Source organism: Bos grunniens, chromosome 3 (genome assembly GCF_055505025.1).
Source record: "Bos grunniens cultivar Pamir isolate PY7600 chromosome 3, Bosgru_T2T1.0, whole genome shotgun sequence".
Lineage (NCBI taxonomy): Eukaryota > Metazoa > Chordata > Mammalia > Artiodactyla > Bovidae > Bos > Bos grunniens.
Window position 1 is genome coordinate 104,783,391 of NC_141167.1, and position 23,744 is coordinate 104,807,134.

Below are 23,744 nucleotides of genomic sequence, written 5' to 3' on the forward strand. Positions count from 1 at the left end.
TTTCCGCACAAAACTGAAGATTTTGCTCACTTGTGACCCTTATGAGCAGATTCTAAGAAGTACGAGTCACTTGAATCATTTCTTTCTAGATAACATTTTCCCTCTTATAATCCAACAACTTTTTCCAGAGCGTGTCTAGGCATTTCTGCCTTTATAAATTTTGCATGGATTGCAGTAAGTCCTCCTCCTACACATTCTTTTATCTTTTTATCCCAAGGAGATTTTCTTTCTTTGTGTTGTACATAATTACTTCAGCTCTCTTTATTCTGCCCTCTTGCTCAGGAACAATCGTCACCACACGGGCTGGTGCTGAGATTAAATATCCAGGTGTGGAATCAGGCCCACCTGGACTCACACAAGCTCTGTGATCTTGGGCATGTTTACTAATCTTCCTAAAGCTGTTTCTTCATGTGTGAAAACACGGTGACAACACTTGGCAAGGATTAAATATGATGCTTATAAATGGATTAGCATAATGACCTGAGAAGTATCAGGTTGCAAGGTAACCGGGGTTTTGTCTTCTTGTTCAAACTCAAGTAGAAAGAAAGGAAGAACAAGGAAAACACTTTTTATGATTATAACCTCACGTTTGCTTCATCTTAATTTTGCACTTGATACTTAATCCACAGTGCTTGGAATAATTGTGTTTTTAATTTTTCCCTCTGTTAAGAGTGTTAAGATGTTGTAAGCCTTTTATATAACCCAAATAATTTTTTTATAATGTGAATAATTTCTAATTTATCTGTGTGCAATGAAGATATTCAGGCATTAGTATGAATTTTTAAACAAGTATTCTTTTTAATATTTGTTTATTTATTTATTTGTCTGTGCCAGGTCTTAGTTGCGGCATGTGGGATCTAGTTCCCTGACCAGGGATCAAACTTGGGCCCCCTGCACTGGGAGCTCTGAGTCTTAGCCACTGGACCACATTATGGAAACTCCTAATGAGAATTATGTTTAATAATATAAAAAGCTAATCCATGTACTAGACGCTACAGCTCTAGAGTAAGTCTGGGATTTGTTGTTGTTGACTTGTTGTTTGTTCTGCCCCCCTATACCTACCTCACCCATGTTAATGACCAGGCCTTCCATGAGTGATAACTCACCATCCTATTAGACTACTTAGCAGCTGCTATTACTGTTACAATAATGTCACAGACCACTTCCAGGCTCCTCTTTCTGCTCTCTTACACCTTCTTCCTGCCGTCTGGTTCTTTGGGAATTGCATTCTCAAAGAGTCAAACACGACTGAGTGACTGAACTGAACTGAACTGATGAGATATCAAAAGATTGGGAAGAACAGGAAAGATCTCGGGGCTCTGGCTACCTCCGATGGATAGAGAGAAAAACAGGATTGCAAATACACGCTTAAAATAAAATAAACCTTTCAAGAGACTTGTCCAGTTAATGATAACCCTGTGTAGCCAGGAGCTTCCCTCCTTGCCCATATTAGGAGAGAGAGAAGGGGACTACCCTTTCTAAGAACCGCTATTCTGGGACTTTCCTGGTGATCCAGTGATTAAGACTGTGCTTCCAAGGTTGGGAATGCGGGTTTGATCCCTTGTTGGGGAACTAAGATTCCATGCCAGCGGTCAAGAAAAACACTACCATTCTTCCAGGTATCCAGGCCCCCACCCACATCCATGTGGCTGTTAGAAAATGAGATGGAAGTTTCAGCCAAGTCTTCAGGCCCAGGGCCACCTTCCTACTGAACCAGCAGATGCTGGCCCTGATCAGCTGCAAGAGGCACCATCTCAGGACCAGAGCTTGTTCTGTAACCTCAGTGACCTCTGTCTGCTCCTGCACTCCAATCCCACCCAGTCATTGCCCTGGCTCCTTGGGGGTTGGGAGGTGCAGGGTTTGAGGTTTGGAGGAGGGGTCTTAGGGAAGGATTACATATGCATCCAAATCTTTATTTTCTTTATTATCTCTAGCCCAACTCTTTAAAATGCAAGCACCAAAAATGTGACACCAATGTCCTTTCAGGTTCTGCACTAACTTAAAGCCACCAGTGACTCTGGTCCAGCAGCCTAAGTAGTGGGAGGGCTTGGGGTATCACTCAGTGGAGCCAGAAGAGGGAAGACCACCAAGGGCCCCCAACTCCAGCTCCGAGCCCTTGCAGAGAAGACCCTTGAGGACAGTGGTTCTCAAAGTGCAGTCCACCAAACAGCAGAAGCAGCAGCACTCGGGAACGTGTGATAAATGCAAATTCTCAGCCCCACCAGACCTACTGTATTAGAAACTCAGATGGTTCTGCGATCTGTGTATTAACAAGCCTTTCGGGCGATTTTGATGCATGCTACAGTTTGGGACCCATGGCTCAGATAACAAATGTCTCTCTTGTTTTCACAAGCAGAAGAAGCTCTCCTGAGAGAAGACAGAGGAGAGTGCTGCCAGATTTCCTCAGCCCTCGTTCTTCCTCATATTTCATACTTGTTGTCCGTAGAGATTTTGTCTTTCTCTCTACTTCCATGAAGGGTTTCCCAGGTGACATAGTGGTAAAGAATCCATGTCCCAGTGCAGGAGACTCAGATTCAATCCCTGGGTCTGGAAGATTCCCTGGAAGAAGAAATGACAACTCACTCCAGTGTTCTTGCCAGGAAAATTCCATGGACAGAGGAGTCTGGCAGGCTACAATCCACGGGGTTGCAAAGAGTCAGACATGACTGAGCAACTGAGCATGCACACACGCCTAACTGTCATGAGTCATTCTATAAGAACATGATGGTATCAGGGGATGCAGCCCAGACCCCTTTTCACCAGAAGCTCTCTTTGCAATCTCATGGCAACTTTGTGGGGTGGATCATGTTATCCCCACTTTTCAGCTGAAGAAACTAAGTTTCAAAGAAGTTAACTGCCCTTTGAAAGTCCACCTCCCTCCCTTCTGCAATGCCATCCAGCACCAGAACATGTGTCTCAGCCCCACCACCAGCCCTGAGCCACAGGCCCCGAACTTCACTTGTCTCAGCCCGTCTCCTCATCCGTAAAGTAGGAGTACAGCTGACCTGGCCAGCCCATCTGCCTCACAGAGTCATTTGCAGAGCCAAATGGGAGGAGAAGACATTAATACAGTAGTTATCTCTTAATTATCCTCGACTGTATGTGTATGTGGGGAGGGGGGAGGTGGACAAAAGACAGTGGCCCAAGGAGTTTGGGGTTGGGGTGGGCAGAACCACCAAGGATATAAGTTGCTGTGACAGAGTATGAATGCAGGGGTTCTGAAGGTATGTCTTATGAGGACTCTTCTGACTGAAAAGAACAAAACTAAATGTAGCTTCAGGGGGAAAAAAACCTCATATCACTAGAGGATACAGAGAAATGCCAAGACTCAAATGATATCACCTGTTTTCTAGGTGATGGATCCACTGATGCCCTGTCTCTCTTAGAAGATCCCATTCTCCTCTGCCTAGGAGGACTTCCTCCATGAGAAGACAGACGGCTTTTATCACATATGTGTGGCAATGAGAGCTTTCTTCCTCTAGCATCCTTCCCCCAAGAAAGGACCCCGATTGGCCCAGTTTGGGTCCCATGACTTAAAAGACTTGCTCCTTGGAAGAAAAGCCATAACAAACCTAGACAGCGTATTAAAAAGCAGAGACATCACTTTGTCAACAAAGGCCCGTCTAGTCAAAGCTATGGTTTTTCCAGTGGTCATGCATGGATGTGAGAGTTGACCACGAAGACTGAGCACCAAGAAATTGATGCTTTTGAACTGTGGTGTTGGAGGGGATCAAACCATTCAATCTTAAAGGGAATCAACCCTGAATATTCACTGGAAGGATTAATGCTAAAGCTGAAGCTGAAGCTCCAATACTTAGGCCACCTGATGGGAAGCCCCAACTCATTGAAAAAAGACCCTGATGCAGGGAAAGATTGAAGGCAGGAGAGAAGGGGTGACAGAGGAGATCGTTTGATGGCATCACCGACTCAATGGACACACTATCCAGGAGATAGTGAGGGACAGGGAAACCTGGTGTCCTGCAGTCCACGGGGTTGCAAAGAGTCAGACACAAAAAAATAATAATAATAATAAATTTAACAAAAAAGAAGAGTCGGACACAACAGAGCAACTGAACAAGGTCACATGTCTGCCCTTCAATAATCTTGTGGCCAGGCTGACATCGTCCACAAGAGCTGGATTTGAGGCTTGAAGAAAAGAGCATTTTGACACCTCATTTGTGTAGTTTGTTTTTATTGGAAAAGACCCCAAAAATTCCACCCGATAAGACATTCCAGAGGATCTCAGGCTGGAAGCTGTTCTCTGAAGTTTTCCAATTCCCCCTCATGTTTTCGACTTTGTCACACTGAAACTCCAGAGTGACAAGATCAAAAGCTGACCTTCAGGAAACCGCGTCACCTGGACCTGACCCCTAGTTTCAGGCACAATGTCCTCTCGGCTCTGAGCCCCCTCTTGCTGTATCACTCCCGTAGCAAAGCCACACTGCATCCAGGTCAGCGTGGTCGTCGACCCTCAGCCACCAGGTGTCTCCTCCGACTGAGCACAGCAGGTCAGCCAGGGCCCGCAGCGCCAGGGGACAAGGCTGTCGGACCAGCCAGCCTGCGTTCACGCACCCACTGCAGCTTGTAGGAGTAAAGCGGTATAACTGGGAGCACAGCCAGAATGAAGTGAGAGTGGGGAAGGAAAGTTCCTCAGAAGGGGAAGAGAGAGTGTTCAGACCTGCGTGCATGAAAATGAAAGCAGCAAGCACACCAAGAGCCAACTGGCCTCCATGGGCCTTCATGGGGCAGTTGACCTTACTGAGCCCTTCTCGCCGGTCATGTGGTCCAGTTTGACTTGCCAGCTCTGCGCAGCTGGCTTCCTACACCAGCTCCATGAAGAAGAGTTTCCATTTCCAAGACCAGAGAGGGGAGGCTGTGGAATTTTTTGGCCAGAGAACCCCAAGAGCACATGAGTCAGCCATGAGGGCCCAGGTCCTGGGGCAGGGAGGAGGGGCTGACCCAGCAGAGAGGAAGGGGGAGGAGAGGACCTGGTCTGGGGCTCGGAGGGAACAGGACCCTCTCTCCTGCCCACCAGGGCCACTCTCCAGGGACCCAGCTCAGGGCTGAGTGGGTCCTCCCCACACAGTAAGGAAGTGCAGATTGCCTGCAACCAGGCTGAGTGAGTTGAGAGGCGGAGGGTGGCTAGGAAGGTGGGGATTCATCTCTGACTTTCTCCTCCAACAGCTGCCCAATCCAGGAGCTGGAAACTGGCTTCCCCTCTGGACTGAATTCCTCACTCCCTGTCTCTTCTCCTCCTGCTGCTTCCAACCAAACCTGAGCCCCAACCCCACCCTTAGCCTGCTGACAAAGCCACCCCTGGCCTCTGAGGAACAATAACCCCAACAAATGTATTACTACCAGAGTGAAGACTCTCTTGCAGACTTCATCATCTATTAATCTATGTGCTAAGTGGCTCAGTCATGTCCAACTCTTTGCAACCCTATGGACTGTTGCCTGCCAGGCTCCTCTGTCCATGGGACTCTTCAGGCAAGAGTACTGGAGCAAGTTGCCATTTCCTCCTCCAGGGGATCTTCCTGACCCAGGGATCGAACCCACATCTCCTGCATTGGCAGGTAGATTCTTTACCACTGCACCACTTGAGTTCTCGTTAGTCTACATCATCTCATTAATCCTAACCCTGTATGGTGGCTTCTATAATTATCCCTATTTAGAGATGAGCCAATTGTAGAGAGAATATGCAGCTGTCCCCAAAACACAACCAAGAAATGACAGAGCCAGCATTCAGGTCCCAGTCTACTCTGGGGATCCAAGCTGGGCCCCCCTCGCTGCCCTCCTGCCACCTCATGGCTGACCCAGGAAGCTTCCTGGTCATCCCTTTATTCATTCCACAAACCCTAGAGTCAGTGTTGCTAAGAGAACGCCCTAAAATGGAGCCAAGAGGCCACTGAGGGACTGAGACCTATGCACGTCTCAGCCCATCTGGAAACTGACCTTTTAACCTTTCATTGTCTTCACAAAGACATCCAGAGCATCTGCTCGATGTTCCAAGATACTTATCGGACACTTACCCTAAAATAACTCACGACAGCCTATCCCTTAAAGACAATACTTCCTTCCTTGTGTCAGAGGACAGATTTGTGGCTTTTGTCTTTGTGAGCCCCTGACTGTCTCTTCCTCAGAACACTCTTTCTGGTTGACCCCAATCTGTGCCTCCAGACTGCAGGTCTTAAGAGCCCAAATGAAGTTCTTTGTTCTTTGAGGCCTTGATGCTGATTGTTGTCCGACAACCTTGACATAACAGGATGTTAAAAAAAAACAATGGAACTTTTTCAACTGTCTTCTTTTTGACGGAGGCCACAGGCTGAGGTCAAAGGGTTAAGTTTCTACACATTCTAAAGAGAGGCTCTTGACCAACTATGGAGTACTTCCTAGGAAGGAGGTGAAGCAAAAAGGCAATGTCTTTACCTATCCCTCGACTCAGGGGAAGGAAAGGCTGGGGTCAGTCAGAGACAGGAGGGAGGCAGGGTGGTGGAGACACCCCAAAGAGGTGGAGGGCAAGGTGCTTCTCCTTCCCCTTAAGCCAAGTGAGAGCCTCTCAGGGAATGGGCTGTGTCCTGTGGACACCTGAACCCTCCAGGCAAGAGGCTGGCTGCTCCAACAGCAGGTATGGAGAGATGCCTGCCAAGGGGTGAGATTGCCCTCCCGCAATTGTGGGGCAATTGCTGGGGTCCTATGGCCAGACCCCCACCAAAGGGGGCCTGCCTCCAGGATGGAGGGACCCCAAATGAGGGCCTGCATGGAGACTTCTGCTGGATGTCAGAGCAGAGTAGAGCTGAGATGCTGTAAAGGATCAATGTAGGGGGGTTCTGACAAACCCACAAAAGTTACCCTCGCCCTGAGAGAGTCAGCATTGGAGCCCCCACCCATGAGGACTCCAAGGCCAGCTGATGTGTGCCCTGGTCACTGAGATCTCTGTGACCCCTTGTCTCTCCTGTCTCTGTCCCCCTAGAAGTGCCAGAGGTGACATGGTGAGCAGGGAAGGAGGGTGAAAGGGCAGGTGGGAGCAGTGAAGAGGCCACCGCCCTACCCCACAACCCCACCCCCACCCCTCTTCGGCCCCCACCAGGCAGGCCAAGGGCTCTCACTGGGATGAGAGATGGAAGTCTGGACTCAACTTTTCACTTCCTGAAAATTAAGAGCTGCAAGATTTCCTCCACAGATAGAGAAGAATGAGAAATCAGGTTTAACGGAGAGCATTTGGAGGGAATAGATTCATTTTCATCTATACTTCACTGAGTGCAGAGCATTCAATAAGCTGGTTATGTTTCGTGAATCACCTGCTCTGCACCCCATACGGCGCTGGGAATGAGGGACACAGCAGTGAACACACCCTGGGTTCCTCGTGGTCCTTCTGGCATTTCCATGAGAGTGGAATTCCAGGTCTATGCCCACCCATAGCTGTGTTTGCCCGCCACCCCTCAGCCATGTTTCTGAAAGGGTAACTCATGGAAACCCTCTGCTTGGTATGTGCAGACTCAGAACCCACGTGTTAAGCCTGATCTTGACTAATCAATTCCTCCATCCCCCTGCCTCAGAGCTGAACTTGTTCTCCAGCTTCAAGTTGTGTGGCTCCGAGTTCTATGTAAAAATTCTTGTGCAGTCCCCCATTCCTAGCCCTTTATCCCACATCCTTCCTGAGTGTAGAAGTGTGTCCATCCATCCGACAAAGATGTATGGGACACTTATTAGGTGGCAGGCTCTGTGCTAAAATAAAGATAAGGATGACACGGTCCCTCGCTCTGAGTAGCTCCAAGTGTGAGTATCAGGAGAGGGGATGGAAGGAAGGGGAAATGAAGGAGAAGAGGCTTATATGCAGGTGTTTCCACTAAGTTGTAGCCAGACTAATATAGACAGGTGTAAGAGGTGCTATGGGAGTTAAGAGCAGAGACCTAACATGTCACAAAGCAGGTGACACTTGAGCCTGGAGTGGGTTTCCCGAGAGACAGAAGAAATTGCCTGGACAAATCATGGGATGGACACGGCAAGATCTAGGGACCAGGGCAAGTATCCAGCATGTGTGCAGTGCTCCTTTCTACCAGCAGAGGGCACTTATAAGGGCACCAATCCCATCCTGAGGGCTCCACCCCCATGACCTCATCCAAACCCAATTATTTCCCAAAGGCCCCAGCCTCCAAATATCATCATGTTGGGGATTAACATATGAATTTGGGGGAAAGGAACATTCAGCCCATAGCAGAAGTCAATACAGGATTTTAAGCTGCAGAATCAGCTTTATTAGCCAGAAAGACAAATTTGACAGCAATGTGGAAGACAAACCGGGTCTAACTCAATTTTTCCTTATACTGTAGGGCTCCCCATTAGCAGAGCCGTGTGACTCAGCACTAAAGAGGAAGGGTCTGGCTTCTGATCAAGACATCTGGCCATCAGGTTCTTCCAGGCAATCTGTTGGCAAAATCTCACCATCCCAGACCTCTCAGGCTTCCCCGTATACAGGACCACGCTGAGTGGAGACTGAATGGTCAGCAGGGGGCACCAGAGGACTGGTAATTGGACTGTCACAAGGCTGGTCAGAGCCTTCCCACCACGTGGTGAAAAGGAAAATCTTCCAGGTTCCAGACCCTGGCACAGCCTGATCCCTTGGTTTCCATCATTGCCAGCCTCTCCGCCCCCCTCACCCCAACCCCACTCTGACCTCAAATAAGAGATCAGAAAAGGAAGGAGGTGGAATTTTTTTTTTCCCCCCAAATTCAGGGCAAACATACACACATACTTTTTTTTTTTTAAGGCTCTTCCCAGTTTCTTAGGAAGGTTTTTACTTACCAAACTCAGCAACTTCCTGATCAAGTTTTGGGTCATACTTTTGTGTGTTCCTAAACAAATGCTCTGAGCTGTGAGCAAGGACCCTTCTCAGAACATAAAATCACAAGCTAGAGCTGGGTGTGAGCCTCAGAACTAATTACAATCTGGTAATAATTCACACTCTTGAGAGTAACTCACAATTTAAATCTATATTTATTAATATATTTACCATAGGTGATCTGTAACTGGGAGGAGGAAAGGACCATCTAAATGTCCAAAATTAAGGGACACTAGCAAATGTGGAACATCAACAGGAAGGAACTGTGTGTCACCAGTAAAGTGGAAATGATGTACTTGTAGGAAATTTTGGTAAGAGAGTAGAAATGCTTGTCTTTTCTTTTTGTAGGGGAAGGGGGAGGCACTAAAAGAGTTTTGACTCAAATGGCTATCTTCAAAAAAAAAAATTCACACATAATAAATGCTGGAGAGGAAATGGAGAGAAGGGAGCCCTACTACACTGTTTATGGAAATGTGAATTGGTACAGCCACTATGGAGACCAGTATGGAGGTTCCTTATAAAACTAAAAATAGAACTACCCTGTGATCCTGCAATTCCACTCCTGGGCATATATCCAGAGAAAAACATGATCTGGAAGGATACATGCACCCCAGTGTTCATTGCAGCACTGTTTACCAAGACATGAAAGCAACCTAAATATTCAGTGACAGAGGAATGGGCAAAGAAGACACGGTACAGATATACAATGGTACATTACTCAGCAGCCATTTAAAATAGTGAAATAATGCATGTGCAGCAATATGGATAGCTCTAGAAATTATCGTGTTGAGTGAAGTCAGACAGAGGAAGAGAAATATCCTATGAGCAGAATCTGGAAAGAAATAATACAAACGAAGTTATTTACAAAACAGAAACAGACTCATAGACTTAAAGAAGAAATTTATGGTTACCAGGGGGATAGGGATAGTTAGGGAACTGGGGGCTGACGTGTATACACCGCTGTATTTAAAATGGATAACCAACAAGAACCTACTGTATAACAGGGGGAGCTCTGCTCAGAATTATGTAACAACCTAAATGGGAAAAGAATTTGAAAAAGAATAGATGCATGTAAATGAGTAACTGAATCACTTGGCTGTACACACGAAACTATCACAGCATTCTTAATCAACTATACTCCAATATAAAATTAAAAGAATTTTTTTAAAGTTTTTACTCATTCCTGGAGGCAAATGTAGTCTTCCTTCCCGGAGAGAGTGAGGGCAGGCAGAGGAGTATCCTGCTTGGTTGGGAATTTGATTGCTTGCTCGTTTATTTTAAAGAATAAGTGATCATAATGCCTGTTTTATATATTTCTGTATTCTGGTACATTGTGTAATTCTTAGGTACCAAACTATTAGTATTTTGTCAATATTAATATTGACATTAATTCAATATTTTTTAAAACCTGAAACCCTAACCATTTTCATATTGAAGTGTACCTAAGAATTATAGGTTACATTAAAATTTCAACTCAAACAAAGATTAACTCTATTAGAAAACATTTTTCTATACCTCCATAATCTGCAAAAGGTGACAGAAAATGGCAATCAACATAGTAAAAAATAATTCTTCTTATCCCTGAGCAAAGGATGATGGACATTTTAGTACCAAAATTGATACCAGTTCCTCCAAATTATCATCCATATTCATATATGAAGGCAATAAGGAAGACAAGGGCTTCCCTGGTGGCTCGGATGGTAAAGACTCTGCTTGCAATGCAGGAGACCTGGGTTCAATCCCTAGGTTGGGAAGATCCCCTGGAGGAGGGCATGGCAGCCCACTCCAGTATTCTTGCCTGGAGAATCCCATGGACAGAGAAGTCCGGCAGGCAACAATCCATGGGGTTGCAAAGAGTCAGACACGACTGAGTGACTAAGCACAGCACAAGGAAGGCAAAGCAAACTGAATGTATATTCTTTAAAACAGAAACTGTACCTTACAACAAACAACAAAGACAGGAGGCCCCGAAAAGAAATTCAAAAGCATCTCAAATTAAGCAAGAAATGAGGATTTCCCTGGTGGTACAGTGGTTGAGAATCTACCTGCCAATGCAGGGAACACGGGTTTGATCCCTGGTCTGGGAAGATTCCACATGCCTTGGGACAACTAAGTCTGTTTGCCACAACTACTGAGCTCCGGAGCCCCCCTCCTACCTCCCCAAGCCGCAGCTACTGAAGCCTGCGTGCCTAGAGGCTGTTCTCCACGAGGAGAGAGGCCACGGCCAGGAGAAGCCTCCGCATGGCAATAAAGAATGGCACCCTCCCCCACCACAGCAACTTGAGAGAGCCGACACAAAGCAATGAAAACTCAGTACAGACAAAAAATAAATTAAATTTTTTTTTTAAGAAATGGGGTCATTAGGAGATGGAACCAGCTGCCCCTCACCCCTCTCAGTCTAGATGAAGATGACAGCACCTTCAGTAACTGTCAAACTGTCCACAAAGTTACATTCACAGCTCAAGGACAGCACCACTGATGAGGATTGCTTTTTTAAATTGTTCTTTTTTAAATTAAAGTATAACTGGTTTACAATATCATATTAGTTTCAGGTGTATAACATAGTGATTCAATGTTACATTATAAAACGATTACCACAATTAGTCTAATTTTCATCTATCACCATACAGAATTATTACAATATTATTGACTGTGTCCCCTACACTGTATATATATCCCCATGGGGATATAATGTCACATTTGCTTTTCACATTTATTTTCACATTATTCCATTCACATTTATTTTACTTATAATTTTCACATTTTATTTCACAACTAGAAGTTTCTGCCTCTGAATCTCCCTTACTATTTCATTCATCCTCCCCTGATCTCCCTCCCCTGGCAATCACCAGTGTATTCGGTCAGAGAGGAAGAAAATGTTCCCTGCCCTTTTCGGTTCTTCTGGCTGGTATGAGAATTAACTTGACATGAGGCAGATTAACGGGAAAACATCAAACAGAAGTTTAATAACATATATACACAGGAAAGTCCAGCCTCGTGGTGTGGCCAAAATTAATTAATTAATTAAAATCTACAACTATTTACTATAGTTTCTGTTGAAACAATTTTTTTTCTAAAATCACCCTCATTTCTAAACAAGATAGCCAATTAAGACTAACATATTTGCAAAATAAATTTAGTTTCATTAAACTTGGTCTGATTATTTAACATAAATCCAGCAAGAATAGCTATTGACCAATAGGCTCTTTTAAATCAGCTTGTTGAGAACTTTTCATAAGAAATCTCCAGAGTGAACTTTTAAACGCCTCCGAGGTCAGGAAACCACGCCAACAACCTGCCATCAGACTTGCCTGTGATCCCTACAAATTTGGGTGAATTCCTCTCTGTCTGAGGTCCCCCAAATATCCTGAGGTTCTTGTGCCTGCCAGGAAGTGACCATTCTTACTCACCTGGTAAGACTGCTGGGAACCCTGTAAGGAAGGTTCCAGACTATTTTTCCAAGGGGCTTTAAGACTCAATAACATCAATCTTAGCTCCTTAAAGCTGTCACATCTGATTCTATGCATGTCTCCTTCAAATATGATATTCCAGCCAAAGTCTTCATAATTGTGTTTCCAATTGTGTCCTATTAGAAGGAGAACAGATTCTTAGCAAATATATATTAAATAATTATATTGCCAGGGCTTCCCAGGTGGCGCTAGCGGTAAAGAACCCGCCGGCCAATGAGGAGGGGAGACATCAGAGACGCGGTCCGCCGATCTCTGGCTCAGGAAGATCTTCTGGAGGAGGCCATGGCAACCCACTCCAGTATTCTTGCCTAGAGAATCCCATGAACAGAGGAGTCTGCAGGCTACAGCCCATAGGGTCTCACAGAGTTGGACACGACTAAGGCAACTTATCTCACACACACGTATTACTGTGAAAATAAGAACACCCACTAAGAGGTGCCAACTTCTAAAAGGACCAGGGAGAGAGAAAAAAATAAATATTTCAACTGTCCTTACAAAGGTATAATTTACCAAATAGCTGTTAAGTCATAGTTAGCTTAAAAGGAAAGGTGTCCTTATAACTGGAAAACAAAGATTAAAAAATCAGTAATATCCCAGCTATGGTTTTTCCAGTCGTCATGTATAGATGTGAGAGTTGGACTATAAAGAAAGCTGAGCACTGAAGAATTGATGCTTTTAAACTCTGGTGTTGGAGAAGATTCTTGAAAGTCCCTTGGACTGCAAGGAGATCCAACTAGTCCATTCTAAAGGAAATCAGTCCTGGGTGTTCATTGGAAGGACTGATGCTGAGGCTGAAACTCCAATACTTTGGCCACTGAATGCAAAGAACTGACTCATTGGAAAGGCCCTGATGCTGAGAAAGATTGAGGGCAGAAGGAGAAGGGGACGACAGAGGATGAGATGGTTGGATGGCATCTCTGACTCAATGGACATGAGTTGGAGTAAGTTTCCGGAGTTGGTGATGGACAGGGAAGCCTGGTGTGCTGCAGTCTATGGGGTCGAAAAGAGTCGGACACGATTGAGCAACTGAACTGAAACTGAACTGAATATTCCAGACAAAAAGTTATACAAATTAGAATTGTACTCATCAGTTCATTTTAGTCCCATATAATTAATTATTGTTGATCTTGATCTTTTGTTAGTATTTTTAGTATATTCAGAAAGCCATCAGTGTTTTCGTTAGAGTTCTGTAATTTCTTACCTAGTTTCACTGGTATTATCTAAAAGTCATCAGAAACTTGTCTGTTTTTTTAAAAAATGTCCTATCTATGAAGCTTAAAGCATTTCCCCCAAAACATCAGAGTAAGATAATAACTGTCTTTAAATGCCAAAAGACTTTAAATGCCACATTAAAGATTTGATGACAATGCAATTGAAAAAGATATTTGGTCATTTCTGTGACATACAACATTTGAACATAATAACTAGAAATATAATTGATGACATAACAGGACATATCCAACTTTTATGAATCTTATACAATTTCTAGCATATTTATGTTAATGACATTTATCCATACAATATAACCTAAGTAGATTTATCATTATTTATTTGATAATGTGTTGCATGTAATTTAACATGATGAATGAGACTAATTAGTTTAATATCTCTTTTGGAGATGTTTCAGGGGCCCTTTGATTCTCTAAGTTAGCTAGCAGTCAAAAGGGCTTTATTTAGCATTTGATGTGGGAAATTTTATCAAAGATTTTTTACACACTTGGTCAAATAGGATCATAAGTCACTGTGAAACAATACTTATCCATTTAACCAAAGTTTCAATAAAAGATTTCAAAGACAAATACAGAAAGTTATAACATATTATTAATACTTAAAAGGTAAAAAAATTTGTACAATTGTTACCAAAACAAATCGATAGGGAATTCCCTGGTGTTCCAGTGGTTAGGACTCAGCACTTTAACTGCCATGGCCCAAGTTCAAAATAGATCAATATTCCAAGAAAATGCTCTCCTGTTATTAGAGAGAGAAAGCCAGATTCTAATTTTGTATCAGCTTACTTCTTTATTAAAACTCATTCACTTAATTAAATTCATTTTAATCTTAGCCACCTTGACCAAATATAAAACTCTTTTTTCCAAGGTTCCTTTTCCACAAATCTTCTATAATTTAATTCTTTACATTCAGAATTTTGTCCCATTCTCCTCTCTCTCTCAACCTCTCTTCAGTATAAAATTACTTTCTTTTCCCTTAACAAAATGCATTTCCATAACTTTATACTTCTAAAATTTCTTTGCATATGAGAGTGTTTTCCTTCTTAATTTTAGTAACTTTAATTACATATGTTAATTAGAATTATTAACCCTTAGAAACCTTAATTTCTATTTAAAAGTAGGAAGCAACCAATTGAAGACTGTTATACCAGTATTTTTTCTTTGGCAAACTTATACATTTTATAATTTCTAAAAATATACATTTCCTCATAGCATAACTTTTTTTCAGTGGTACATAACATTTTTCTAATAGACCCAAACATCTTTAGTTTTTCAATAATAAGAAAAAAGTAAGTAAATTCAGGCTTATTTAGCAACTAATGTTTCAGCATTTTATCTTATTTGGAAATAATCTAGGCATCTAAGGAATTTCCATCATTTAACTTAGCAAAACTAAAGCGTTACATTCCTGAAAGATCTTGGAAACTATCTTTAGACCTTTAAATAGATTTACATCTTTCTAAGTCAATAAACTGTGGAAAAATCTGAAAGAGATGGGAATACCAGATCACCTGACCTGCCTCTTGAGAAACCTATATGCAGGTCAGGAAGCAACAGTTACAACTGGACATGGAACAACAGACTGGTTCCAAATAGGAAAAGGAGTACGTCAAGGCTGCATATTGTCACCCTGCTTATTTAACTTATATGCAGAGTACATCATGAGAAACGCTGGACTGGAAGAAGCACAAGCTGGAATCAAGATGGCTGGGAGAAATATCAATAACCTCAGATATGCAGATGACACCACCCTTATGGCAGAAAGTGAAGAGGAACTAAAAAGCCTCTTGATGAAGGTGAAAGAGGAGAGTGAAAAAGTTGGCTTAAAGCTCAACATTCAGAAAACTAAGATCATGGCATCTGGTCCCATCACTTCATGGGAAATAGATGGGGAAACAGTGGAAACAGTGTCAGACTTTATTTTGGGAGGCTCCAAAATCACTGCAGATGGTGATTGCAGTCATGAAATTAAAAGACGCTTACTCCTTGGAAGGAAAGTTATGACCAACCTAGATAGCATATTGAAAAGCAGAGACATTACTTTGCCAAAAAAAGGTCCGTCTAGCCAAGGCTATGGTTTTTCCAGTAGTCATGTATGGATGTGAGAGTTGGACTGTGAAGCTGAGCGCAGAAGAATTGATGCTTATAAACAGTGGTGTTGGAGAAGACTCTTGAGAGTCCCTTGGAGATCCAACCAGTCCATTCTAAAGGAGATCGGTCCTGGGTGTTCTTTGGAAGGAATGATGCTAAAGCTGAAACTCCAGTACTTTGGCCACCTCATGTGAAGAGTTGACTCATTAGAAAAGACTCTGATGCTGGGAGGGATTGGGGGCAGGAGGAGAAGGGGACGACAGAGGATGAGATGTCTGGATGGCATCACCGACTCAATGGACATGAGTTTGAGTGAATTCCAGGAGTTGGTGGTGGACAGGGAGGCCTGGTGTGCTGCGATTCATGGGGTCACAAAGAGTCGGACATGACTGAGCGACTGAACTGAACTGAATATATTATAAAATTTTACATTTAATGCTAATAACTCTAAAGACGCTCTTATTTTAATTAAACCAGTACCTTTAAACTTGCTTTTATTTACTTACCAATGATTAATCCTATATCATGTGAACTTGAAAACATTTGAGTTAGTTTCTATTATACTTTTGAGCTTTGGAAATATTTAATCTGTAACTGGTTGCATTTATTTATTTAGGCCATGCCACATGGCTTGCCGGATCTCAGTTGCCCGACCAGAGATTGAACCCGGGCCACAGCATTGAAAGCCCAAGATCCTAACAATTAGGTCACCGGGAAACTCCTGTGACTACTTACTTTTAAACCAATTACATAGAGTACTTTTTCAAGTTAATTTTGGCAATATGATTCTGAGATAGAAAAATACCATATCTATAATGTACATACCCTCTACCTGCCTAACATTTTTCTGTCTGGTCTAAGAATTAAATTGACCTGAGACAGACTAAAAGGAGAAAATCAAAAGTTTGATAACATGGATACATGGGAGAGACCCAGAAAAACTGAGTAACTCACCAAAATGGCCAGAACACTCATCTTAAATACCATCTTCAGTGAAAGACAAAATAAGATGTTGGCGGTAGTGGTTTCGGACTTCAAAGGGGAAGAAGGTAATTCCCATGGAGATAGAAAAGCAAATGTTTGGTAAACAAATATTTGCTGGGTCATTTAAAGATAAAGAGACACAGAGAGAAATTTTATCAGAGTGTGTTAGGTTCCTCCCTGTCTACACACCTAGTCCAGTGTTCCCAGCAGCATTTATTAAAAAGGCTGTCTTTTCCCTTTTGTATATTCTTGCTTCCTTTGTTGTGGATTAACTGACCACAGAAGTGTGAATTTATTTCTGGACTCTATTCTGTTCCATTGATGTATGTGTTAACGCCCTCAAGGTCCATCCATGTTCGCAAATGGCAGGGTCTCCTTTCCTCTCATAGCAGAATAATACTCCATTGTGTGTATATATACACCACATCTTTATCCGCTGAAATTCACTTAGATAGTTCCCAGATGTTGACTATTGTGGGTAATGCTGCAAAGAACACGGGAGCACAGATGTCTCTGAGAGATTCTAATTTCAATTCCTCAATAAACCTGTTTAAAAAAAGAGAGAGAGACAGCTAATTTTTCTTGTAATGAAAACAGTCCCTGGGTGAGGTGCTAGCCTCTGGATAGGGGGCACCTATTAGATACAGAAGTCACTGTGCCGAGAGCTTTGAAAACAAATTCATTTATTTTAAAAGTATGAGAAATCTGAATATGCAAATAATGCATATATAATAATGAATCCATTTTGGTTCACATTTGTCTTTACACCAATACAGTAGTAAAAAATGATTTTTATTATGCTCCTATGGAGGAAAGAGTTCACAGAGGCAAAAGTACTTAGAGCTCATGGAAGTCAAAAGCAGTCCTGCTTCGAGGTAATTTGTGAGGAAATTGGTCACAGCCTTCAAGTGCTGTAGGGAAAGAACCAGGATTGGTGACCCTACTCCTCAGTCTGGAACTCTACCGCCTCCCCTCAACCCTGAACCCTCCAGAGAGGGCAGAGCCTGGGCAAAAGCTCTGTTAGCTCCCAAAGCACCAAGGGCCTGAATACTGGGACACCCTTAAATAAGGAGAGCAGAGGCGTGTGCTGAGGGAGGGTCTGGAAGCTTAAAGAACTGCGTGAGGAGGAGAGCTCCAGGGAGGGAGCTTCCATATGGGACTCCCCACCTGAGAGCCCTACCGTTGACCTGGAAAGTGAAAGTGTTAGTCGCCCAGTTGTGTCAGACTCTGTGCAACCCCACGGACTGTAGCCTGCCAGGCTCCTCTGTCCATGGAATTCTCCAGGAAAGAATACTGGAGTGTGTAGCCATTCTGTTCTCAGGGGATCTTCCCAACGCAGAGACTGAACTCAGGTCTCCTTCACTGCAGGTGGATTCTTTACCATCTGAGCCACGAGGGAAGCCTGGAGGCAGGAGAATAGCCTCCTGAGGCTGTGAGTGTACCCTTCCCAAGGAGAGATGTGAGGGGGTGCCTCCAGACCTTCCCCACCTTTCCCCCTCCCTCTGAATAGGGGCCTGGGGTGCTTTCCCCTGGACTCTGGGAGGACACAGGCAGGGCAAGGGTCTGCTTGAACATCCCATTGAGCAATGACCGGTGGCTGACTAAAGTTTCCCTTTCTCCCCTTCTCCCCTCCAGCTCTCCCACCACACCCTTCCTACAAGAAGCCAGAAGAGCTACAATCAGCCCTACACACCCCTCACCACCCCTTACCCAGCTCCTTTTTCAGGCTCCTCCGGGTCTGTCCCTGCTAACCACCTCGGCTTGGTTTATAAATTAATTCCCAAAGTGCCAGGAAGACTGGTGTGCTCACTCCAGGAGTATCATCATCACAGGCCTCCTAGCCAACCACTGGGTGCCAACCTGGGGCATCCTAGCTTGTCTACAGCTCCATCCTCACCACATATCCAGGAGATCCTACAGGTTCATCTTTGGGTAACTGCCTGCCCTCTTCCTGCCACCCCGCCGCACTCCAGGTCAGATCCTCATTGTCCCACTCGCAGGGGTCGCCAGCTTCCTGGCCTCTTCCACAGGCTCCAGATCTCTTTGAAGTCCAGGCTTTCATCAGATCACCACCTCATTCAAAACCTTCAATACCAATTGCATACCCATAGTTTAGAAGCAGGGCTTTCAAACATTCCTTTACCCCTGGAAAGTGTTAGTGGCTCAGTCATGTCTGACTCTTTGTGACCCTATGGACTGTAGCCCTCTGTCCATGGGATTTTCCAAGCAAGAATACTAGAGTGGGTAGCCATTCTCTTCCAGAGGATCTTCCCAACCCAAGGATCAAACCCGAGTTTCCTGTATTGCAGGCAAATTCTTTATGGTCTGAGCCCACCAGGGGAGCCCTTTATTCCTGGAACCCTTTCTTAAAAGGAAACATTATGGAGGAGACTGGTCTATGAAAAATACCAAAAATAGGGCTTCCCAGGTGGCTCAATGGGTAAAGAATCTGCCTGCAATGCAGGAGACACAGGACATGTGGATTCAATCCCTGGGTTGGGAAAATCCCCTAGAGAAGAAAACGGCAACCCACTCCAGTATTCTTGCCTGGAGAATCCCATGGACAGAGGAGCCTGGCGGGCTACAGTCCATATGACTGCAAAGAGTCGGACACGACTGAGCGACTGAGCGCACAGCACTGGCTGAAATGGTAAGTGGTCAGAGCTGCACCATGAGAATCACCCCACCATGGGCCAGCCCCTAAACCACCTTTGAGAACCCACAAGAGCTCTTGTAGTTCAAAATCCACTAGATCCGATCAGACTAGCTAAAACTTTTTAAAATGATACTGCCTAAGGCTGTCCAGGATGCTCAATCATTTGCCACTAGCGGGAAGTGGGAACTGTTACTGCCATTTTGAAAAGTAATATAGTAATAGCTATTTAAATTAAATATGTATCACCCCTTTAACCCAGCAATTTCACTGCTGAGATTCTGTACTAAATAAATAAAACCATCAGTTCTTGAAAATGTGTATACAGAGATGTTTATTCATCAATATTATTATTGTTTATAGTGAAAAAAATTGGGGGTAGGAAATGCCCACCACTAGGGAAATAGGAAATAGGAAGCAGCAAGCACCACGTGGTGCCTCTGTACTATGGAATAATATACAGCCATTAAAAAGAAGGATTTAGACCTCTACAGGTTGACTCGAAAGGATTTTCATGATATATTGATAAATGGAGAAAAATAAAATGAGAAAAACATATACAGATCATGATGCTATTTTTATAATGCAATTATACAAAACATCTCTTATATATGGGACTGCATCTATATATAGTAATACGGTCATAAACAAGCTATGGAATAATGCATTCTAGTTTTTTAGCATTAGTTGTTTGAGTGCGAGAAAATAAAACTTCAGTGAATATCTCAGTTCCCCAGCACTAGCCCTAGCCTCCTGGTGTTGCAAAAAGCAGGACCCCTTCCAGGGCCTAAAAGTGGGCTCTTGTCTAACACTCAGAACTGAATTGTCCAAGGAGACACATGTGCTGACAAAGCAAGAGATTTTATTGGGAAGGGGCGCCCAGGCGGACAGCGGTAGGGCCAGGGAACCCAGAAGGACTGCTCTGCCATGTGGCTCTCAGTCTCGGGTTTTATAGTGTTGAGATTAGTTTTGGGGTTGTCTTTAGCTAATCATTCTGACTCAGAGTCCTTGCTGGTGGTGCACGCCTTGTTCAGCCAAGATGAATGCCATCAAGGATTCTGGCAGGTGGTCGGACACGTGGTGTACCCTTCTGACCTTTCCTGAACTCTTCTGGTTGGTGATGGCTTATTAGTGTTGTGTTCCTTACCAGGACCTACTGTGGAAAGCAACTCATGCAATGGTTCCTATGGTGCCTGGCTGGGGTGGGCGGTTCCAGTCAGTGTGCTTCCCCCAACACTGGGACTCCTCACATGCCTTGAGAATTACATTTGCAGGCATTCTGTACTAAACTGTTTTGCTCCACAGCTTCCCTGGTTGCCCAGATGATAAAGAATCTGCCCACAATGCAGGAGACCTGGGTTCGATCCCTGGGCTGGGAAGATCCCCTGGAGTAGGAAATAGCAACCCATTCCAGTATACTTGCCTGGAGAATTCCGTGGACAGAGGAGCCTGGCGGGCTACAGTCCGTGGGGTCACAAAGAGTCGGACACGACTGAGCAACTAACACTTCCACTTTTCTTTCACTTGTCTCCCGAGTCAAATGCTTACTGTCTGTGGTAGGTCCCAAGGTTAAGCTCCAAGGAGATCAAGAAAACAAAGCTATCTATCTAGGTATTTATACTTCAAAAGAGATGAAGACTCGGAATTTAGAGATCTCTAGGATCTAAAAACTGGAGACTCCTGGAGCTATCTTCTTCCTAGAGAAATTTTATTTACATTCCAAAGGGTGGTGTTAGGATTCAGGCCAGTGACATTCCCAAGGAGATGATTCCAGAAGAAGAGAAAAGGTTCCCTTTCCCTCCTTACAAGTCGTGAAAAATCATCTTTCCTTGTCACTAGTCTTTGAATGTCTGGTCTTGAATGGGACCCAGCCCAGGATAAGATCCATGCCAAGGCAACTCACTGATTATTTCTATAAATCATTTGGTACACTCTCAATACGTAATGAAAACATTTAAGAGAAAAACATGAAAAAGAAATAGCCAAAATATGTCATGATGCGATAAGCACTGATGAACTGGCAAAGAGATTGGAGAGGCCCCAGTTCTGAACTGAAGTTTGCCCAGGGTGGAGGCACTTACTCCTTTACTGGTCTTTTCACTTGTCAAACGAGGTTAATAATTAATACCACCCATGAATCTTCTGAGCACCACAAAAGACAATGGATAAGAAAGTGCCTTGTAAAACTAAACGCACTATACAAATGTACAGCGGCTTTATTCTCCACTGTACTGGATACGCTTGGCAGAGAACAGAGAGTTACAGATTGTGACTCAGTCCTAAACTCCTTTGATTGGGGCCCGCCCCAGCTTACAGACGTGGGCTGTGATGTTGCTGTTTCAGCTTCCTGGGAGTCAGGCTGACTAGGTTGTAGGATTAATGCCTGTTTATATACCGCAAGGGAAAAGGGAGCCTCATCAAGGGGCATGGGGGAACACACGGCCACTTCCACCAGAGGCCTGGATCAGCCTCAGCAAAGAGACAAGGTGTGAAGCCCCCAGATCACATCTGAACATTTCCTTCTCTAAGCCCAGACCCCTGTTCCACAGCGTGAGTTAAAGGCTTCACATCCAACCTTACATCAGTTAGAAGCAAATGCAATAAAACATGACCAGTCTGTGCCTCCCCTCCACACCCAATCCCAGCCTCTGAGTAGACCACCCACCAAATTTCATTGTAAATGCTGTCACCTCCCACTGCCCCCCACAAAAAAAACTTAAAAACTGTAACTTCAAAGCAAACAGAAGATTTGCTATTTGTTTGCGGTTTTATTTTTAAATCTATGTTCCTGTTCCCCGCCACTACTATGGAAAGACAGCTGATAAAGGACACATCTGTTAAAACGCAGGTGAACCATGCCTGTTTCTTGATTTCCTTCGGCCTCACGGCCTGCCCACCCACCAGAGCTCCCTGAAGATGCAGGGCTGAAGGCCTTGTCTGAGTAGCCCCTCCCCCTGCAGTGCATCTTCACCCGCTGAAATGACCCCTCCTCCCTCTTTGTATGAAAGTCTTCTTGGCCCTGAAATTGAGCGAGGGGAAGGGAAGGGTTCAGATCCTATTTGTCTTTGCAAACCGCCTTCCTTTCTTTGACTTGCTGGTGGCAGGCGTGTCTTAGCTGAAGCTGAATTGCTTATTTGAGGACTAAGTTAGGTTTGTGTTTGTTCAACCTCTAAGCCATGCCTGACTCTGCAACGTCACAGACTGCAGCACACCAGGCTCCTCTGTCCTCCACTGTCTCCCAGAGTTTGCTCAAACTCGCCTGTTGAGTTGGTGACACTATCTAACCATCTCATCCTCTGCTGCCCCCTTCTCCTTTTGCCTTTGGTCTTTCCCAGCATCAGGGTCTTTTTCAAGGAGTCGGCTCTTCACGTCAGGTGGCCAAAGTACTGAAGCTTCAGCTTCAGCAACTGTCCTTCCAGTGAACATTCAGGGTGGATTTCCTTTAAGACTGACTTGTCTGATCTTGTTGTCCAAAGGTTAGGTGCCAGGAGCCAAAAGATCACCTGGCTGACGTTCCCTGAGCACCAAGTGGCATGTCCTTCTTCCCTGGAAGGACTCCACGACCATCGGCCCCTCCCCAGGGGCTGGAGAAAGCCAACCCCGCCGGTCTGCAGCGTCGTGCTCTCTGCCCACAAGAGGGCGCTGGCTCCACGCCCCAATATGCTGGCCTCTGGGGTTCTGGGAAGGTACCTTTCCAGGTGGTGTTGGGTGCAACCAAAGCCGAGCAGCCTGGGACCGCAGGCCCTGGGTCCCTTCCTGGTTCCCAGCTGTGCCAGTCACTACACCCTGCAGGGAAGGAGAGGCCACTAGAGAAGGAGGGACACCAAAAGGTAAGGCTTCCAGTCCTCTTGAGACTGTCCACTCATCCCCACCCCAAGGAGGAAGAAGACAATGCTGCAAACCTGGGCCCCAGGGAAGCGCGGAGGTAAGAGGAAAAGGAGGATATGGTCTCCCTTTGAGGTCCCCAGAGCCTACAGAGGAACTTGCCTGGCCGCACCAGGCCTGGAGGGGACAGACTATGACAACTGCCCCATCACCCTGAGACACAATTTACCCCCTTGCCCCACCCTCACCCGCCACGTGAAAACACTAATGCAAACAATGAACTCAGGCAATAATTCAGACAGTTACTCACCTTCCCTGATGGGGGCTGAGAATGAGGCTTGGCTCTGACGGAATAAGTGGGGTGATTCATTCTGCTAAGGCTGTAGGGATTGGCTGGATCAATATTGATAGAAAAGCTTGAAGCCGTGGTTGCCCAGCCCTGGGATCCCCACCCCATCCTGGGGACCCCCCACCCCACCCCTTTCACAAACACCCCATGATTCACATATTCACACAGCTACCAGCTTCTCAGACCACCACCCCTAGTACAAATTACCCTGCCCCCTGAATGCATGGACACACTCCTAAAGCGTGCTTCCCAACTTCAACCACCCAGGGCATAGGCAGCAGAACGGAACTCAAGCATCCAGTGT

At 44.7% G+C, this 23,744-nt stretch overlaps 1 long non-coding RNA gene across 1 annotated transcript; it reads right to left on the reverse strand.

Annotated features, from left to right (window-relative positions):
• Positions 1-1,899: 1,899 nt before the first annotated feature.
• LOC147376561 (uncharacterized) lies at positions 1,900-23,389 on the reverse strand. Its single transcript, XR_015161045.1, has 2 exons — positions 12,250-23,389; positions 1,900-2,559 (listed from the first exon to the last, which is right to left on the reverse strand). It is a non-coding gene; the product is annotated as an uncharacterized LOC147376561 (long non-coding RNA).
• Between the last annotated feature and the right edge of the window lie 355 nt (positions 23,390-23,744).